Source organism: Peromyscus maniculatus, chromosome 19, assembly GCF_049852395.1.
Source record: "Peromyscus maniculatus bairdii isolate BWxNUB_F1_BW_parent chromosome 19, HU_Pman_BW_mat_3.1, whole genome shotgun sequence".
Lineage (NCBI taxonomy): Eukaryota > Metazoa > Chordata > Mammalia > Rodentia > Cricetidae > Peromyscus > Peromyscus maniculatus.
Genome location: NC_134870.1, coordinates 49,830,675 through 49,850,519, shown reverse-complemented (window position 1 = coordinate 49,850,519; position 19,845 = coordinate 49,830,675). Strand labels below are relative to the sequence as shown.

Below are 19,845 nucleotides of genomic sequence, written 5' to 3'. Positions count from 1 at the left end.
TTCTCATTGACACTGCAGACACATTCTGTTTTCCACAGAACTTTATCTTATTTGTTCTTGTTTCTTTTTATTGTTGCATGTTGTTGTTATTGTTGTTTAAGACAGTCTTACTACATAGGCCCTGCTGACCTGGTACATGCTATGTAGCCCAGGATGACCTTCAACTCTTAGCTATTCTCCTGTCTCAGTCTCTAGACTGATGTCTTGCAATGTACCATTAGGTCCAACTCACTTTGTCTTTTGTTAATAGCCATTATAGCAAGTTGTGAGGTGATTTATTGTCAGGATTTTAATATGTATACCCCTGGTCAGTAATGACAGACATTTTTCTTACCAATTGGCCATGAGCCTTACCCATTTTCTTTTGGAAAATACTTTTTGAAAGTATTTGTTCCCTTTTAATTGGGTGGTTTGTTTGCTTACCAGTAAATTGAGGGTTTTTTTGTATGTATTTTATATATTAACCTCTTAGAAGAAGCATAGTTTGTAGGTATTTTATCCCATTCCTTTGTTTGTATCTTCACTCTATTTTTTTTTCTTCTCAGCAGAAACTTTTCAGTAAGATAAAGTTCTATTTGTCTATTTTTACCCTCACTGCCTGGGCATCTGCAGGCATAGCCAAAAAACCCTTGCGCAGACCCAGGGTACGGAATACTTTCCTTATATTCTAATGGCTCTCTAATTTTGGATCTTTAATTTTTGTCTGTAATTATTTTGAGCCGATTTTATATGTGGTGAACTATCCAGTGTCAGTCTTTTTATGTGTGAATATTTAGAGATCTCCAAACTACATGGAATAAACTAACCTTTCTCTGTTTGTTTTGTTTTTTTTTTAATCTTTGCTAAAACTCAACTAAGGATAAATGTGTACAGCATAGGTTTGCTTTGAACTTTCTATGTTGCTGCATTGGTCAGGGTGTCCATTTTTATTTCAGGATCAATCTGTTTTAATTACTGTAGCTTGGAAATAGATTTGGAAGTTTAGTCATAGACTATTATAACTTTAAGGTTAATTTGGATATTGAGATAAATTTAGCTACCTCCATACTGTCTCAATAAACTTAGCATGTGGTGGTGATTTCAGGGGATTATCTATCAGTACAGATAGAAAATACTTGGATGGTTGCTTTGGTTTCTTGAATTATAAGACCCAAAATGAGAAAAAATGAATTATGGACTAATAATAAATAGCTCCTATCAGTATTTTTGTTGTTTTCAGGATTCCCTCTCCCCATTTCGTTTAAGCTATTTCTTCCTATTCTTAAAAGAGAATACAATTTTTAAAATATATAAAAATGTATTTGTTTATTTATTTTACACCCCAGCAACAGTTTCCCCTCCCTCCTCTCCTCCCAGTCCATCTCCCCAACCCTCACTCTGTCCAACACCCCCAGTTCACTCCTCCTGAATTTCTGTTTAGGAAAGGGCAGTTCTCCCATGAGTAGCAACAAAACGTGGCATATCCAATTGCAGTAAAACTAAGCACCTCTCCATGTATGATGGCTGGGTAAGGCGACCCACTATGAGGAATAGGGTCCCACATGCGAGTAAAAGAGTCGAAGGCAGCCCCTGTTCTCACTGTTAGAAGTCCCACAAGAGGACCAGGCTACACAACTGCAATATATATTCAGAGGACCTAGATCAGTCCCATGCAGGCTCCCTGGTTGTCAGTTCAGTGTCTGTGAGCCCCTATTAGCCCAAGTTAGGTGATTCTGTGAATTTTCCTGTGGTGCCCTTGACCCCTCTGGCTCCTACAATCCTTACTTTGCCTCTTCTTCAGGATTCCCTGAACCCTGTGCCTAATGTTTGGCTGTGGATCTGCATCTGTTTCCATCAGTTGTTGCATGAAGCTTCTCTGATGACAATTGGGCTAGGCACCAATATGGTCACAGGAGATGGCCAGTTCAGGCTACTATCTGCTATTGCTAAGAGTTTTAGCTGGGGCCATCCTTGTAGATTCCTGGGAGATTCCCTTGTGCCATGTTGCAATCCCCACTAAAATCCCAACAATTCTTTACAGACCTTGAAAGAACAATATTCAACTTCACATGGAAAAACGAAAAACCCAGGATATGTAAAAAATTACTGTACAATAAAAGAACTTCGAGGGGTATCACCATCCCTTATTTCAAGCTCAACTACAGAGCAATAGTAATAAAAACCGCATGGTGTTGGCATAAAAATAGACAGGAAGATCAATGGAATTTAATCAGAGACGCAGAAGTAAATCCACACACCTATGCACACCTGACTTTCGACAAAGAAGCCAGGATTATACAATGGAAAAAAAGAAAGCATTTCCAACAAATGATTCTGGTCTAACTAGATGTTGGCATGTAGAAGAATGCAAACAGATCCATATCTATCACTCTACATGAAACTCAAGTATATACTTTTTAATTGATGTGGCTACTGCTCCAACCTTACAGGCCACTAAAAGTTAGACTTTCTGTTGTCTCTCAAACTCTAGCATAACTCTGCAAGGCAATAATTACCTAATCTTTCCAAACTTTTTCACAGGTCCTCCAGATGCCTTCATTAACTTTTGATGATTGCAGCCTGTTAATTGTTGTGTGTATTTTCCACTGACATGGGCATCTAACCAAACAGGTTTCAATTCTCACATCTTTGAAAGTGCTACTGTTATTTTCAGAGAGTATATATATGCTCATAATGCAGGCTTCACAGGAATAGTAGGTGGGAAGTGATTAGTTTAGTTAAAGTTTCACTTTTTAAAAGGAGTTAATAGAATCTGTTGAATTTTTCAAGGAGAAGGAAACAAAGGAAAACCAGTGAAACACATACCTCACCTGCTAACACATTATGGCTTAATTTACTTTTCCTTGGTCTACAGACCTGGATTTCCATTGATTTCAAAACTCTACCAACTACACCTGTTGATTCTTGGGATGCTTTCTTCCTGGAACATGGGAAAATGCTACAGATGCAAGATGTACAGACAGTTTAAGCAGCCAAGCTTTGAACAGATCCTTGCATTTGCTTAAACTGGGGATCAAACATTACTCAAATGTTTGCCGAATCTGTCAGGACTCTAACTGTGGTCAGAAGTCAAAGTCAGTAGCTTGTTCCCGTTTCTTTTATTTCCACAGAAAAAAGATGCCATTTAAAAGCCTTTTGGTTTACATTTCCAAATGACTTCAATATTTTTAAGCCTAGTTACATAAATGATTTTCAGGCTATGAAACATTGCATGCCAGTTCAGGTAGTATTGTTTATCTGGTTCACTGTAGAAAGATGGGTTTACATCAAGACTTAACAGTCTTTCAACTTTTCCAATACTTTGGAGAAGAGACCATTAATTTCTTTTGCCATTTCCCTTATTTTTCTCACTACTTCACATTCTGATCTCATCTTTCAATTCCACAATTAAAGTACATATAATTGAGTGACTAAATTTCTAAATAAGCCAACTTTACCTGGGAATTGAAAACATGAAACAAACAAAACCAGCAGAAATCCAGTTACTGAATTGTATTTTATTTGCGTGCATTGCATTTTTCACTCGTAGTGTATTTGGGAAATGTAACATCACAACTGAACAGTTCTATTTTTTGATATCATCTCCATTAGAAATTACTGTATGAAGATGGACTTGGAGCTGGATAGATGGCTCGCGGGTTAGTAGTATTTGCTGCTTTTGTAGAGGACTCAGGTTCATACCCAGCACCAATGTCAAGTCGCTCACAACTATTTTTAACTACAGCTACAGGGGTTCTGACGAATTCTTCTGGCCCCCACAGGTACTTGCACTCACATGTTCACATACATACACTCAAGCACACACACCTACAAATAAAATAACTTAAATAAATCATATTTTAAAAAACAGACAACTTAAAGAAAATCATCTTAAACTTGCAAGTTCATTTCCTGTGCCACAAAGCTCATGACTTTGATAAATAAAGATAGCCTCTGGAAAATAAAATTAGTTAAAAGCAAAACCTATTTTTTCATTTCCAACAGTTCAAATCACACAGCTCCTCTAACTTCACCAAAATGCTCCTTCACAGTAAACAAATCCATAAAGAGTACAAATTAATCAAGAGTTGCTGACAAATAGCAACGTGGTCTGGAAAAGTTAGCTCCTGTTCAAGTCCCTGGTTTTTAATCCTATTGCCTGCAACATCAGTGCCTAATTTGCAAAAAGAATCTTTTCCTTTTCCAGAAAACTCAAGAGTTGCTCTTCAAGCTACTAACTGCTAAGGAAGAAAATGCCAGCATGAAGTCATTCGGGTGTCAGCAATCATCTTTACCCCTCTTTATCTCACCACACTGTAATAAACATCATAAGCATCGTTGTTTCCCATAGTCTACAACACTTGTAGTTATTTATGTATTTACCCATTCGTGTGTTCCCTGTCTTTTCCAACTAAAACATGATTCATTCTGAAGAAGGACTCTGCTCATTTTACTCAGTGAGTATCTAGTCCAAAGTCAGTATTTGCTTGCTGAATAAACAAGACAATATCATACGATAAGAAGCATGAATCGAAGTGAAGAACTGCATCTGCACGCATGAACACTGACAGCAAATATTTCAGGGCACACTGAGGTAGCTTGCAACCACACAGGGACCCTCTGTTCCTGAAGTGTGCATTGCTGAATTGTGACTGACTTTATTACTATGAACTTGTAGAAGTTAATGTTCAATGCATGAAACATGTCTTTAATGCTATATCCTTAATAATATGAATCTTAGGATCATGGATGCTTACATGTCTATTTGGCTTTACCATTCCAACCTCTATGAAACTCTTGACTTACCTTTAAATATGGATAACCACAAAAAGGTTCTCGAAAAGATAAGATATAATGGAAAATATTGAACCCAGTTGGTGATTTTTTTTTCCATTGGCCAGCAGGCCTTGAATTCATTGGTGTTACAAAATAAATAATAACCACCATTGAACAAAGAAGGTGTTCGATGAATGTGTACATTTTATTGCTGAGCTTTGGCATCCTCAGCAACTCTTTCCACAGGAAGAAAAGTGGGCCTGTGATTATATGCTTTGGGTGTGGGCAGATGCAGATCTTTCTCTTAGTCCTCAAAAAGGCATATTTGGTCTCCTTAGTGGGGACATTATGGACATCATGGCCTAGCCTTGTTGGCTGCTCTGGTCCTTTAACACTATGTCAGACTTAGCAGAACATGTGTGACTGTACTGACACTGTGAGGATTTGAGGCTGGCTTACTTTAGACCTCTGTTATCAGCCTCACTGGCTTTTGCACTTTGCCATAGACAATATCTCTGAGGGGTGTAATAAATTCCATAGCACATAGGACAAGCTCAAGGATAAACTCCATGATTCAATGAGAGAGGAAAATGGAGAAAACTTCTTCTTTTTTTTTTTTTTTTTTTTTTTTTTTTTTTTTTTGAGACAAGTTTTCTCTGTGTAGCCCTGGCTTTCCTGGAACTAGCTTTGTAGACCACGCTGGCCTTGAACTCCTGGAGATACACCTGCCTCTGTCTCCTGAGTGCTGGAACTAAAGGCATGTGCCACCATGCCCAACGAGAACTTATTTCTTTATTGATACGATTTGAAAAATCAAATGTTTGGAAGTTCACAAGTACTCTGCATTTCTTTTCCTTTAATTTTTCCTGTTTTTACACAAACGGTGATGATATTCCACATTGATCAATAAGAACTGGAGGTGTTAAGGACATGCTGATCCCAAGCACACAATTCCCTCTTGTTTTGTGAGACTCATATCACTGAGGTTTGCAGGGATTTTATAATTGCTGTTTTTTCCTGTTATTTTTAAAATATCTAGCAGAGTTTGTAATGAAATATCTTGCCAGAGACTCCAAAAGAGAGACTTTGAAGTACTTTTGATCTTACAGAAACTTGCTGGTCCTTAACTAAGGAGGGCGCCGACAGATCCCTCTGCTGTTCTTCAGTGATAGCCTTAACCACGATGAAAGGGGTTCTGTTGGCTTTGTTCCCCCCCTGTTAGATGATGTCAATGAAAGTCAGTTTTTCCAGAATGGTGAAGAGTCCTGCGTTCTGGTGGCAGTTTCTATTTCTGGTCATCCACCACCCTTAACAATCATTTTCTTTTCATATAGTTATTCCCACATTGAAAAACTCGAGTTTCTACCGTGAGGCAGCTTTTTCCTACACACTCTGAGCATAGGAGGAAAACAACAGTGCCATATTTCTGATGAGAGAAGGAGGATGGAGCAGTCAGAATGGGGCTTCCAGGGGGACGTCATTCATCTGTCTGGGTGAAGGACAGTTTTGTGGAGGTTTGATTCATAACATAAAACAATGGCTGGTCTTCCACAGGAAGGCAAAGGCCAACAGCTTAGTGACCACAGAGGTCTAGGTTCCCCTAGTCCATGAAGGTCCTAGGCACACTGGGTTGAGTGCCATAGCCAATTGATAGAGTAAAGACAGTTGGTTGTTTGATTTCCATGTATTGGGCAGGCAGACCAGTTGACAAAAAGAAGCCCAATTAAATATCATGTGATATAAACTTATAATTAAATAAGTTATATTCAAGGCAAAGATAATACTCAAAACTCACAAACACCTAATGATGTCAGTGCATGTAACTATTATAGCCAGGTAATGTGCTGGTTAATTTGTGTTGATGTGAAACAAATGACAGTCACCTTGGAAGAGGAAACTTCAAGTGAGGAATTGCCTCTGACAGCTTGCTCTGTGGGCTTGTCTGTGGGGGCATATCCTTGATCAATGATTGTTCTGGGAAAGCCCAGCTCACTGTGTCACCCTTAGGGAGCTGTTCCTGAGTTGCATGTAAGAAAGCTGATAATGCCATGAGGAGCAAGTCAATAAGCAATGTTCCTCAGGTGGCCATGCTTTGGTGCCTGCCTCAGCCTCCTTCTGTAGCTATAGTTTTTCTGGTCCTGCCTGGCCCACAGTCAGGACAAATCTCTCTAACCAGCCAGTCCCACAGCAGCTCAGACCCAACCAAGTAAATACACAGAGACTTATATTGCTTACAGATTGTATGACCATGGCAGGCTTCTTGCTAACAGTTCTATATGTTATATTAACCCATTTCTATAAATCTATACCTTGCCACATAGCTCATGGCTTACCAGCATCTTCACATGCTGCTTGTCATGGTGGCAGCTGGCAGTGTCTCCCCGACTCAGCCTTCCACTTCCCAGAATTCTCCTCTCTCCTTGTCCCACCTATACTTCCTGCCTGGCCACTGGCCAATCAATGTTTTATTTATACAGAACGATATCCACAGCATCCTTCAGTGATAGATTGTGACCTGGGAGTTGTAAGAGGAAATAAGCCGATTCTATCACAGCAATAGAAAAATCAAACTACATATAGAAAATAAATATTGAAATCTTTGAGTGAACTAAGAAAAAAAAGGATAGTGGCTTGCTGAGTGTATGGGGACGAAGTTTACAAGAATTACAAAAAGATAGAGCAAAACAACCACAAAGGCGGGTTAACAGAAGCATCACCATCAGATGTATGAGCTACAGGGAAAGTAAACAGGTGACTCAAAGTTAATGGAGAAATAAGTGCAATTTGCTAGTGAAAAGTCAAGACTTTGTTTAATGCCAAGTTTGAAACATTCCAACATTGAATTTTTCCAGAATGTATTTGGGGTTGTAAATGACATACTGGGGATGGCCTGGATTAGAAACTTCAGAGTTAGGAATATGTGGTCAAGGAAGCTTGAAGTACAAGTGGTTGTGTCAAAGACAATGGCACCGTGAAAATGAAAGCAAGTCCACACGCCATGCTTGCTTCCTCACGAGATGAGAACTTAATGGAAACGTCAAAGGACAAACATTATTGGGAACCGGAAGGATGGAAGCTTGGAAATAGGTTTGGAAGACATTCTCAGGAGGTATTGAGTGCAGCTGAAGAGTTTTAATAAAAGCAAATTCACTGACATTTAGGATGACATTAGGTTATGTCCTGTCACCTGGAGTAGGAATAGGTATCAGTTACCAACGGCCATATAGAAACGATCCCAGAAAGTAGCAATCCTTTAGCTACCATCCTTCCTTCTCATGGTTCTGAGGGTGGATAGATTTTGCCATGAAGTTGTTTAGCTGGATGTAGAATCTTCTGGTAAGTTGAAGATAGCCTCATTCAAATCTCCATGGCATCATTTGAGGAGGCTCAGATGGATTTGGCCACCTGGTTCCTCCCTTCCCTTTACAGTTTTCTGTTTTTCTGGGACAGTCAGAATTAAGATGGTAGGTGAGGTTTGAGAGAAAACAGGTAATCCTACAGTCTCCTGCTGCCACATTATTGATCAAAATCAACCATAAGATCAGCCTAGATTCAAAGGACAGGGATCTGGATGCCACTTCTTCATGATCAGAGAAGGGTGACATTGGTGGTTTCCATCCTGTTGACTAATTCTCCTGTATCTTCTGTTTGGCCTCTTCTTTTACTTCAGTCAGCTCAGAGATGAATATAATTCTCTACAGTGCCATTTAAATAGAGTAAAACAGCTCATCCAAATGCTGGTCTCAGAGGTTAAGGAAAATATCCTTGTCTCTAACTCCAGGATCTGGCTTAGGATTTGAGAAAGAGATGTTGGAACAACGGGCACAAGACAGATCAACATCTGTAAAAAACCTTCCCCTTTCCCACCCACCAGTCTCAGTGTGAACTTCTTAACATCCTTTCTGTTCCTTTGTGTTAGCACCCAGACATCTTTAGATCACTTGTAGCTTTGAGGTGTCAAATAACACCAAGTGAGGAAATTGGTCTTGGTCATATTAACAATGGGCTCTTTGTCTGCTTTCAAGAGTGTGCTGTAGTCATACCTTAGTATGGAAAGAAATATTATAAACAGGAAAAACTTTGCAAGACAATCTTTCAAGAAATATTTATTGGCCATGTCACATCCCTAAGGCATGTCACATGTCCTTGCTTGAGTAGATGACTCTTACTGCTAGCCATGAACACAAATGCACAAAAAAGTGATTTTTTTTGCTTATTGTTTTCTTTAAATAGTCACATTTTGCCTTTTTTCCTGACTAGTTGAGCTCACTTTTGGAGAGAAATTTTTAATGAAAATTTTTTAATAGTTTCATATACAGTCATATATATGTAGAAACTGTAAAAGATTATACATATATATAAGTGTACATCTAGGTTGAATATCATCCCCTCACTCCCACTTCTGAAACACTTCTTGTTCCCAACAAGCCCCTCATACTTTATGTATTTAGTTATTTATTTACTTACGTATCTATTTACTTTTTTGGCCCACTGTGTTTAGTTGTTGTTGCTTACAAGAGGAGGGAATTATCTACTGGAACATGGACAACTTGTTAGTGACTGAACCATTGAAAAACTGAGTCCTCATCCACAGGACTTAGTAATGGAACATAATCCCTAAGTGAGGGGTAAAGCTTCATATGTTTTTCACCGATGCATTTTGAAACAGTGATGTTCCAATCCTGTACAAATTTTGTACAAAATGCACAGCTGCAGTGGAGTGCAGTGGCCTGTCACGTACAGAGGACTCTGACTCACAGTATCACTACCAACCCTCTGCTCTTAGAATCTTTCTGTTCTAACATCTGCTGTATTCTCTTGAGTCATGGAGGGAATAATATAGATGTTATCTTTTGGATTAAATACTCCATAGCAATATATTCTCTGCATTTAGGTCAATTGTGAATCTCTGTATTAACCACCACCCCAGCACAAAGGGGCTTCTCTGATGGAGGTTGAGAATAGCATGAATCTGTTGGTGTAAACAGAAAACTTTAGAGGAAATAGTGTGATACAACCTTCCAGATGAAGCTAATGTGGCTAGGTGTGAACATTTGAGGTGATAACTTCACTACTTTGGAATGTATTTTTATAAATTTAAATTGTTAGAGGAAGAACACTATTATTTTGGTAGTCCACATCCAACTGAAATTGTACCCGACAATGAGTTTTAAAATTCTAACAAAAGCCACAACAGTACCTCAGAACAACTGACTCTTTCTGTAGCTTATGAAGTAAAATTCTTCCGCAGGTCTCGAGAATGTCAAAATGTCAACATTTTAAAAGATTAGCTTTAATCTCCAAATGTATCTTTTTCCATCCAGTGAATACCTGGCTTTTACTCCAAGGCATCTCACTTTCCCCATGAGTGTGCTAAGTGGCAATGTATCTAATCAGTTAATTAGAGATGAGATGAAATGATCTTCAGGCAAATGCTGCCAACTGACACGGCTAGCCTGCTTCAAAGTTCAGACTTGTGTAAATTTAAAATTAGAAAGCTATCCTCTCAGCTTACCTTGAATTTCACTTGTTAAACAACATCGATTCTGCTCTGTCTGGTGTGATGGATGACAGTTAACTTCCTAAATGCATTTATGGAACAAACAAAAGAAACAAAGAGTGACCACAGACTGATTGAAGAAAGCAGAATCATGAGAAGGGGAAGCCTTCTATTGAATAGCTTCTAAATCTTTTATTTCAAGGTTTTATTTACACATATTAATTATACAAAGCATGGAGACTGGTAGTGTTGATGGAGTTTGGAGTTTGGAGGAATTGTGCTGATCTTGATTTGATTCCTAGTAATAGCTTTTTTTTTTTTTTTTTTAAAGTATGGGCCCTGCATAATTTGTAACTAATGTTGGAGTTATTTTTGAACTAGTGTTGGCAGCATTATCAGAGACCTTTTTTTTTTCATTTAATCAGCCTAGGACTGAGCTTGACACATAGTTCATGCTCAGATGTTCTATTATTGTTGTCCATCATCATCACAACTATCAAAGCTATGATGCAAGTGATCTTTCAATAAGAGTCAAGGTAAATGAAATGCCAGGTTAATAACATGCTATTATTTATAATAAGAAGAGCACTTTTTACTATGTTGATATTGGGGTAGTGCTAATTTAATATTTACAGTGATATTTGTGTAATAAAATTAATATGCTAGTGATATTAATAGGCTAATATGATAATACCACTAACCTGATATTTGATCATTTCTAATAAAAAACACTGTTATATGTTTGCAAGCAGAGGAGAGATAAAGCAAAGATAGCTTTAACTTCTTAGGAATTTATATAATAAACCATTACATATATTGAGGGTGTACATCAATGTCTAGGGTTTAATTTACAGGGAAGCAAGAGAGTGATTGTGAGTGAAGTGTCTCTTAGCAGCAATGCCTGGAATGGCAGGAACAGCTGCCTTCTCTTTCCTCAGTGAAGAAAACACTTTTGGAAGATTTAGACAACTTTTTCATACATGCCATTCAATTCTGTAGCTGCTAATGTAGTTCATAATTATTGAATTGTTTTAGTATAGAGAAACACACAAACAAATGTTACAGAAGATTCACTATGCAGACATCACTGCTTTTGATATTTTACTCTACATGGTTTCTATTTCCAGTTTTATTTTTATACGTATCGCTTTTATACACTTAATTGGAACATACATGCACATGTGAGTAGTACACCCATGCCCAAAGGACTTAATTAAAATAAATATTTTCACAGTTATTATATGTGTACTTTTGATTGCATTTGTAGGAAAATTGTTTGACATGGAACTGATAGGACAAAAAGTTGATCCTGTTTAAAATTTGATACTATATAGCAGAACTACACTAGCCTTCCTCTGAATTATTTAAAGAGCCATTTTGGCGTATGATAGGTGCCTGGTCCATTTCTAGATTACTTCAGTGGATAGCCTCCTTTCCTTTTGCTGAAGGTGGTACCAGTTGTCACATGTCTGTCCCCACACTGACCTCATGCATGTGCTCACTATTTTTCCAGTAGTAGGACCATAGATGCTACGTCTCTTATCACTAAGATAAAGCAGAACATTTCTCTACTGATGATACTTTACTGACAGTGAGTAAAACTCTCTAAACATTACTCTTCTGGCTTGAGCCTCCTACTTAACAAGTAGTATTTCTATTTGGGATGGGAAAATGACATTGATTTTTATAGATAATATTGGTGATTCAGACAAAACACAGAGAAATAAGTCAAGGATCTAGTATTTCTGACCCCCAGATTTTTAAAGTGCAGAGCAACAAAAAGCTAGACGTGGACAAAAGCAGCACCAGCAGGGCCGGTGAGGTTTGTCAAAGTTGATGTACAGCACTGTGAGAGCACTGTGTCATGTGGGACTGTGCTGGGAGCTGGGATGACAGAGTAAATCCTCTAACTGGACTGGGGAAAGTGGTGAATGCTGACAATAGTTGGTGTGGAATATTATTTTAAGGTGTGCTACACTTGTTATGCTTTGGAACATTTGTTTAATGATGCAAAGGTGGGTTGAATTCTTTGGTGTTGCATTCGTTTAACTGTGTGAAGCTGTGTTACTCTGCCTGTCTAAGACACCTAATGGTCTAATAAAAAGCTGAATAGCCAGCAGCTAGGCAGGTGAAAGGATGGGTGGGGCTGGCAGGTAGAGCAAATAAAAAGGAGGAGAAATCTGGGGAAAAAAGATCTAGGCGTGAGAGAAGAAGGAAGACTCCAGGGGCCAACCACCCAACAACAAGGTGTAACAAGTAAAGAAAGGCATATAGAATAAAGATAAAAGCCCACAGGGAAAAAGCAAATGGGATAATTTAAGAAAAGCTGTTGAGAAATAAGCCAACTTAAGGCTGGATATTTCATTAGAAAGAATAAGACTCCATGTGATTTATTTGGGAACTAGGTGGTGAGCCCCCCAAAGAGCCAAAGAGTAAAAAACAACCAACAACAAATAGTGGTTTCTGTGTTGACAAAAATATGTTGAAGGCAAAAGTCAGTTTGGAGTGAATTGAAGTGTGGATGAGTATTGGAGAAATATGATGGACATAGGAATATGCTCTCATGAAGTTTGGCTACAAAGGAGAGCTGAAAAATGGAATTCTGATGTTAGAGGAAGTGGGTCAACACCCCCCCCCCCCAAATGAGACCTTTGGTTTTCCAAGCTGTGCATTCATAGTTAATTGTTCTACAGATGAAGAGGGAGTGAGAGATGGCAATCAGTAAGTCCTAGAGACACCCAGAAGCAGGGCTCCCATCAAGTTGTGCTTTGACATACCTAAACAGCATACCGTGGAGAATGCTAAAATGACAGCCTTCTCATCTGTGGACATTTGTGGGCATCCCTAGCTTGTCCTAAAATCCCTGGTGTAAGAAATAGACATTTACTCCACTCTGTACCATTGAGGTGGTATGCACAGTCCCAAGTTGTATGACAGGAAAGCATGTAAGATCCAGCAAAATTTCAGTGATACAGATCAAAGAGGAACAGTGATGTCAATAATGTGCCCTTTTCACCACCCTAAAGGAACCACAGAAGCATCTAGAATAGTGTATAGCAATACTACACAGACGCCAGGGCCACAGGCTGTGGGCAAGTAAAACAAATACCCATTACATCATAATAATGTTAAGTACAGTGAACACATGATGGACGTAAAAACATACTCACTTTGTTTCCAGAAGCATGGCAACTCCATCTATTCAGAGAAAGGGGCCAAAATCTTTCTAAGAAGAGAGTCTGTGTAATACATTGATTCACATCCCATGCAACCTAAATCAGTGTTTGGTGCCTTCAAACATCCCAGCAAATTCCCTTTTAAAAACACTATGGAAGATTTTATGTTTTTTTTAACCATTTAAAAATTAATTGATATAACATGTGTGAAAGTGTGTAGCTCAATGCCTGGTACATCATATTGATATGAGAATTGAACCTAAACATATACCCCAAGGGGAGTTAGCCAAGCAAAAAGTATACATTTGAGTCTGGTTTGTGTGGTGGGAACCCTAATGAAAATCTCCTTTTTGATATTAGTTTGATTATAAGGAGACTATATGCAAATATCTTGTAGCATCAACAAGATGAGACCATGATTAGATGACACCATGAACTAAACCTGGAGTCCATTGTCTTTAGCAAATAATACTCACTGTACCTAACTCACAGACTTAGCTCTATAGCATGTTTGGGTTATTTTAGGCCGTGTATTTTGACCTGACCTATAGGAATAGCTGTTTTAAAAAAAGAAATGCTAACCCTTGTAGCTACTAATATCATTTGGAAACATTTGACAAATTGGGCTTATCACAAGTAAATGAGTGGGATTTCTACAAATCTGGAAACAGAATGCTACTGAGAGCAGCCTTGGCTTTCACTAAATTTTTATGAGTGCACTTACTGCATACTGAAGTTATATATGATACGTGTTTCAGCAGCAAGAGTGTGTCAAAGAACTACAGGGAACTAGCAAAATACAACCCTTTACTGCTTGTAACTTTCCTCTGATCTCATTTCAGTAAGAAGTTTGTCTTGAATCTTATATAGCCTTTGCAAATAGATTATTTTGTTCTAAATATTGTCTTTTTGTGGCTATGCAGTAGACAGTGTTATATCCTTGGCCTTGGATTAGGGTCTCATTAAATTAGTGAAACAGACCTATAATTGTTTATGATGCATTTTCATGTTTTAGAAGAGTACCAAAAAGCATATGCGCTGTGAACAATAGGTTCATCTGCTGGCTTGGATGCACACTGAAAGGCCTGGGATTCATGTTCATCAGGAGGAATGGCACAGAGGAGCAAGCAGAGCAAAGAGGAGAGTCCTTGGGAAAGCTGTTCCCACCCTCTCCAGTTCAGGAGTCTTTAGTTATCTTACTAAAACTGGTGACTTGATACCTTTCTCAAAGACCTTGCATTGATGACTGATATCTGTAACTTCATTAAAAAAAAAAAAAAAAAAAAAAAAAAAAACTTCAAAGGAAAAGTGACAAGTCCTGAAATTTCAAGTTTCAAAATGTCAAGAAGATCCTGTGAACAAAGCACACTGTGAAATACGATGCCAGCATCTCTTAGGCATCTTTGAAATCTGCCTGTTGGCAATGGACGACATGAGTGAGAAACAGCTGGATTTCTCTCTCCCAAAATCAGGAAGGGAAGGAATCACTGAAGATATAACTCCTTGTCCTTCAGCTGACTGCCTGCTTTGAGAACACCGTGACATCTTTGAAGTTGTCCCTTCTTCTGTGTTCAGTTCGGCTGAGGCACTCCTGGTGTGCCCTGTGCTCCTGCTTAAGATCACACTGAGATGGGAGGCACCTGATCATAGATGAAGGATTTCTTTCAGAGGTGACAGCATGTCAGCATCTGTGAAAGTGGTGATTGCAGAGGTTCCCCAAGGACAAACTCCAGGAAATCTCCACACACTCCAGATTTGTTTTTAAGGAAAATTAAGTGATCATAGATTTGGATCCTTTGAAACAATTGAAGGTATTTTCTAGTCATTAAGGGGAGTTTGAGTTTTTTCTTATAATTGTAAGGAAGTAGAAAAATATCATATATCCAATGTAAATTTCTTCTGTGGTTAAGAAGTAAGATTTTTCAGTTTTTAGCATATTTAGAAATTGTCTACCTAGGAAGTTCAATCTGGCAGTAACTGAATTAAACTTGCAGAAAAAGTCCACATCTTTATAGCTTTTTCATACTATAAAGATAATACCCCTTGAAGAAACAAAATACTCCCATTTGAATATCTAATGAGGCATATTGTTTAACGCATACTGTACATCTTACTATCGGTCGGCATTCTCAGGGCCGCATTTAGCGATCCCTTCCCCTTTAAGCCATTCAGAAGGCCGAAAATTCCACTCATGCGGTCCCACTGTAGATATTTGGATGGAGTAAAAAGCCATTGAATTCATGTCATTTGCTCTGGTCCTCATCTTTGATCATGTCCTTTGACAGCTAAGCTTCCAATGTATTTCAGCACTCAAGCCCTGCTGTTATCCAACCATGCTGTCTGCTTTTATCATCCAGCACGTCCATGGCTGCTGTCCAGAACAGAAGCCAGTTTGTTGGTTATCTCAGTTCATCTCCCACTGCCCTTTGGCAACCTTTCTTCCCACTAGTTTTCATAGAGTTCTCTAGGCAGGGATAGCATTACTTTCTGTGCTTTTAGACCAGTATTTATTGCATCTTACTCTGTGCTGGTAAGCTCAACTATCAAGTCGTTTCCCCCTTGGGTCGGTTGTTATTTCTGTAGTTATGCATGGGCTCTGTGATACAGAAAATGGGTTGGCAATTTGGTATTAGAGTTTACAAGATGTCCACTGCCTCAGACTTCGAAGGAGTGTTGTTGTTGTTTGGGCTTTCTGTTTGTTTGTTTTGAATGACATTTATGAATCTCCTATATATGGGTATCAAGTGAGGAGTGTGTGATAAAGCCAGGGGCAGGAACTACAATAATGTTCAACACATCATACTCCTGCTAGGACATTCTCCCCTCTACTTTTCTCAAACACAGTTTCTTTCTGTACATTCTCACAGAATGGATGCTTGTTCGCTTCCTCAGTAAGTCTTAAATAACAAGCATGATTCTTACTTTGAAATGCACATACAGTTGCTGACTTTATTTTTTCCTTTTTTGGGGCATCAGTGAAAACTGAGATGGATAATTATTTAGAAAGAGATTTTTTTTTCAGGGAAAACGTTTTAGAACAATAACAACAACAAAAAGAACAAAAGTCTTTCTGATATATGGAGTAGAATTTGGGGGTAGATAAGCAATGCTTTGTTCTCAAAGTCTGCAGAAAGCAAGAACTGGTGTGCTTTCCCAGTGTCTTGGCAAGGGGTTGCATGCTAGACAAAGAGAGGCTGGAGAGCCTTTGGGAGGGACAACATCACAGTGGGCCACCTGTGTCCTGCAGGCCAGGGCAATGTGGACTCATGGTTGAAAGTCAATTCTGTGCCATAACTAATCAGTTTAATGAAATTGTGGGGATTACACAGCTTTCCTCAGGGGATCAGTTTAGGAAAGCCAGCACTTCTAGGTTGAGGGACCATTTGGGACACAGACTGGAAACAGATTTTTACATCATAAGTCAGCCTACATTTGTTTCTTGTGCTGTGTGTTGTACAACTATGTGATTTAAGGAGGGTTTTCATATTGAGACAATTATGTTTACTTGTAAAACATTTTTCATGATTCAGAACATATCACATCCAGAAACATGACCAAAGATTATGCTAGGCCATTTTTAAATACTCCTTAAATACCCTCTTTAGCCAGATAGTGGGGCTAGGTTGACAGTACCATCATGAATCCCCTCCTATTGAGTGGGTCTTAAGTCCAATTAAACAGATGTTGGTTACCCCCAAGACAGTAGTGCCCCTGTTGCACTATTGGTGATTTCCTACCAGGGCTGTCATTGTTTCAATTAATAGGCTTTAGAGCTCGGAATGACTATTGGTTGTTTTTTCCCCCTGGCAGCTTGCCTAGGAGGACCTTTCAACAGTGAGAGCTAGACCTCAGGGCGGAGATTTGTAGCATCACACCATTTTCCCCTTTGTCATTAAAACCTCTCCTACATATGACGTATCAAATCTATACAGACGACGTATAAAACATTAACCACCATTATAACGTTGCCATTTTTACCTTTCCACTTTAGACTTGCTCTCAATTTTACTGTCTTTGTTTTCTTGTTCTCATCTCAAATCTGTGATAGCCCACCTGAAAGCCTACCCGTTTCTTCTGAAGATGTGTTTTTCTTTCTAACATAGCAGGTTTTCCTGGTGATGATTATTTCACAATTTGTCTAAAATGTATTTTCCTGAGAGCATTTTTGCTCTGGGTGGGGTGGGCCATAGCTGTTCCCTCTCATTGGTTTTATAAGGCTGTGTACTTGATGTTAAGGGACAGACAAGGGTTACACAGATTCCTGTTAGACCGACAGATAGGGAGAGAGGCCATGGCTAGGCAACAATGCTGGCGAATTTCCAACATGGCCACCTTCTTCCTCAACCTCCTGACATGAGACATAAGCCTGACAGCTTTTGTCTCACATCAGCAGGTCCCCTGCTGATGGACTGTCTCAACAAGCTCAAGGGTGGATCAGGACATGGTCACAAGAATTGTGGACCAATCAACCACTCTGTCTTCAAACTGACCAACCCTAAAGTAGGGAAGGGAATCTCTTCAGAGACTTTAAAACCCCCAGCTCTGGAGACAAGGCTGGGTTTCTGGCTTCTGAGTCTTGTTTTCTGTCTGCTGCATGTGTATTTTTCCTCACCCTCTTCAACTACCCATTCTGTCTGCTGTACTTGTGATTTCTCTGCTGCTGCTGCCTATTGCTCTTCAGATTATTTCTGCCTTTAAATTCTTCAACTGGCAAAACACCAAACTGATCCAGACCCCTAGACTGTATCATTTAAGACTCCTATACTAATTTCTATCATAGCTATAGAGAAGTTACATTTAAACTTGTCACACATTAAAATAAAACTCACGAAGTACTTTTTAACACTCACGTTGCTTTAAAATTTTTCCTCCTAGATTTCCTTGGTTGATGCTATAATCTTTTGGGGAAATATTGCATATTTTCTACCCGTGTTACCAAGATTATATCCAATATCTCTTCAAAATGTGATTCTCCTTCACTACAGTCCTCTGTCCTTTACAGTCCTAACTACACTCACACCAAACACTCTCATCCAGCTCTCCATGTCTCATTACATCTAGGTTTCTTAAATTTTGATTTTACTGTTATTAATTTTTCTCTTTATATAACATTTACTACATCATCCCTTTGCTTGCAGTAAACAAGGCCTTGAAATTTTATTTGAAGTCCATGAATAAACTTTCCAACGAGTGTCATTAGTTTCTTCCCACCTTTTGTTATTCAATTTTTAAAGTTTTCAGTTTCCCTCCAAACATCTCACCCTGGTTATCACTTCAGGCACAGCCAGTACAATCCCATCAGACCTTGCTTCAGGCACAGCCAGTACAATCCCATCAGACCTTGCTGGTGATATTTGAGGCTTCTGGAAGGCCACCCCAGCTGGACTGTTGCTGATGACTCAGTCCTGATGTCTTACTAGACCACATGTTTTTTTTTTTTTTCTTTTGCAAGAATGAGCAAACAGCAGGCACATGTTTTGTGAACACTGATTTCATTTTATAATTGAGTACCTAGAAAAATATGACAAGTAGAGATGTTCATAAGAAGAAGCCTGATGATGATGTCCATTAACTTCAGACCTTTCTACTCACTAGAAGTGTAACTCTAGACAAATATTTTCATAGACACTTCACTTGCCTGGTAGATAATATGATAGTATTATTTCTCTTAATTATCAGGATTTAAATATTGTCCTTGCTCCAAAATGAATAGTCAATAAATTAAAATTATTTTCTTTTTTTTTCTGAGAAGAAAAAGCTATTTTTATAGTTGGAGTTTCTCTGTGTTCCAGCAGCCCCTCCCAAATAAACACACTGAGACTTATTATATAAGTGCTTAGCCAATGGCTAAAGTTTGTTATTAACTAACTCTTACATTTTAAATTAACTCATATTTCTTATCTACTCTCTGCCACGTGCCTTGATACCTTTTCTCAGGAGAACAAATCCATCTCCTCTCCATGTCTCCTCACAATTCTGAGATCCTCCTCCTCCTCCTCCTCCTCCTCCTCCTCCTCCTTCTTCCTCCTCCTCCTCCTTCCTCTCTCTCTCTCTCTCTCTCTCTCTCTCTCTCTCTCTCTCTCTCTCTCTCTCTCTCTGAAGTCCCGCCTAACCACTGCATGTCCAGCTATTGGCCAGTCAACTTCTTTATTAGTCCAATCACAGTGATACATATTCACGCAGTATAAAGGAATATTCCAATATTTCTTTTATATTTCTGTAAATTTTCCATGTTTTTAAAATGAGAAGTGACACAGATTTCTACTTGAGGAGTCACCTGAAATACATGCTCAATTTGCCAATATTAATAAACATCCAGAGAGAAAAACTAAAACAATGTAAATGAACATTTTTATGTAATTCTCTCTCACAAATCTTAGATCTCAGAAAATTGAGAATCAGTGGTATGCAATG

General features: G+C 38.7%; 1 long non-coding RNA gene across 2 annotated transcripts in view; it reads right to left on the bottom strand.

Annotated features, from left to right (window-relative positions):
• The window catches only part of LOC121823975 (uncharacterized), a 39,563-nt gene extending 20,786 nt beyond the window's left edge, over positions 1 to 18,777 (bottom strand). The window contains exons 1-3 of one of the 2 annotated variants that reach the window (XR_013046114.1): positions 18,693 to 18,777; positions 10,271 to 10,337; positions 7,868 to 8,543 (exon numbers count right to left, since the gene is read on the bottom strand). This is a non-coding gene — a long non-coding RNA (uncharacterized LOC121823975). Of the gene's footprint in view, positions 1 to 7,867; positions 8,544 to 10,270; positions 10,338 to 18,692 lie in introns of those variants that run through there. The other variant, XR_013046113.1, reaches the window with a different exon arrangement.
• Positions 18,778 to 19,845: the final 1,068 nt, after the last annotated feature.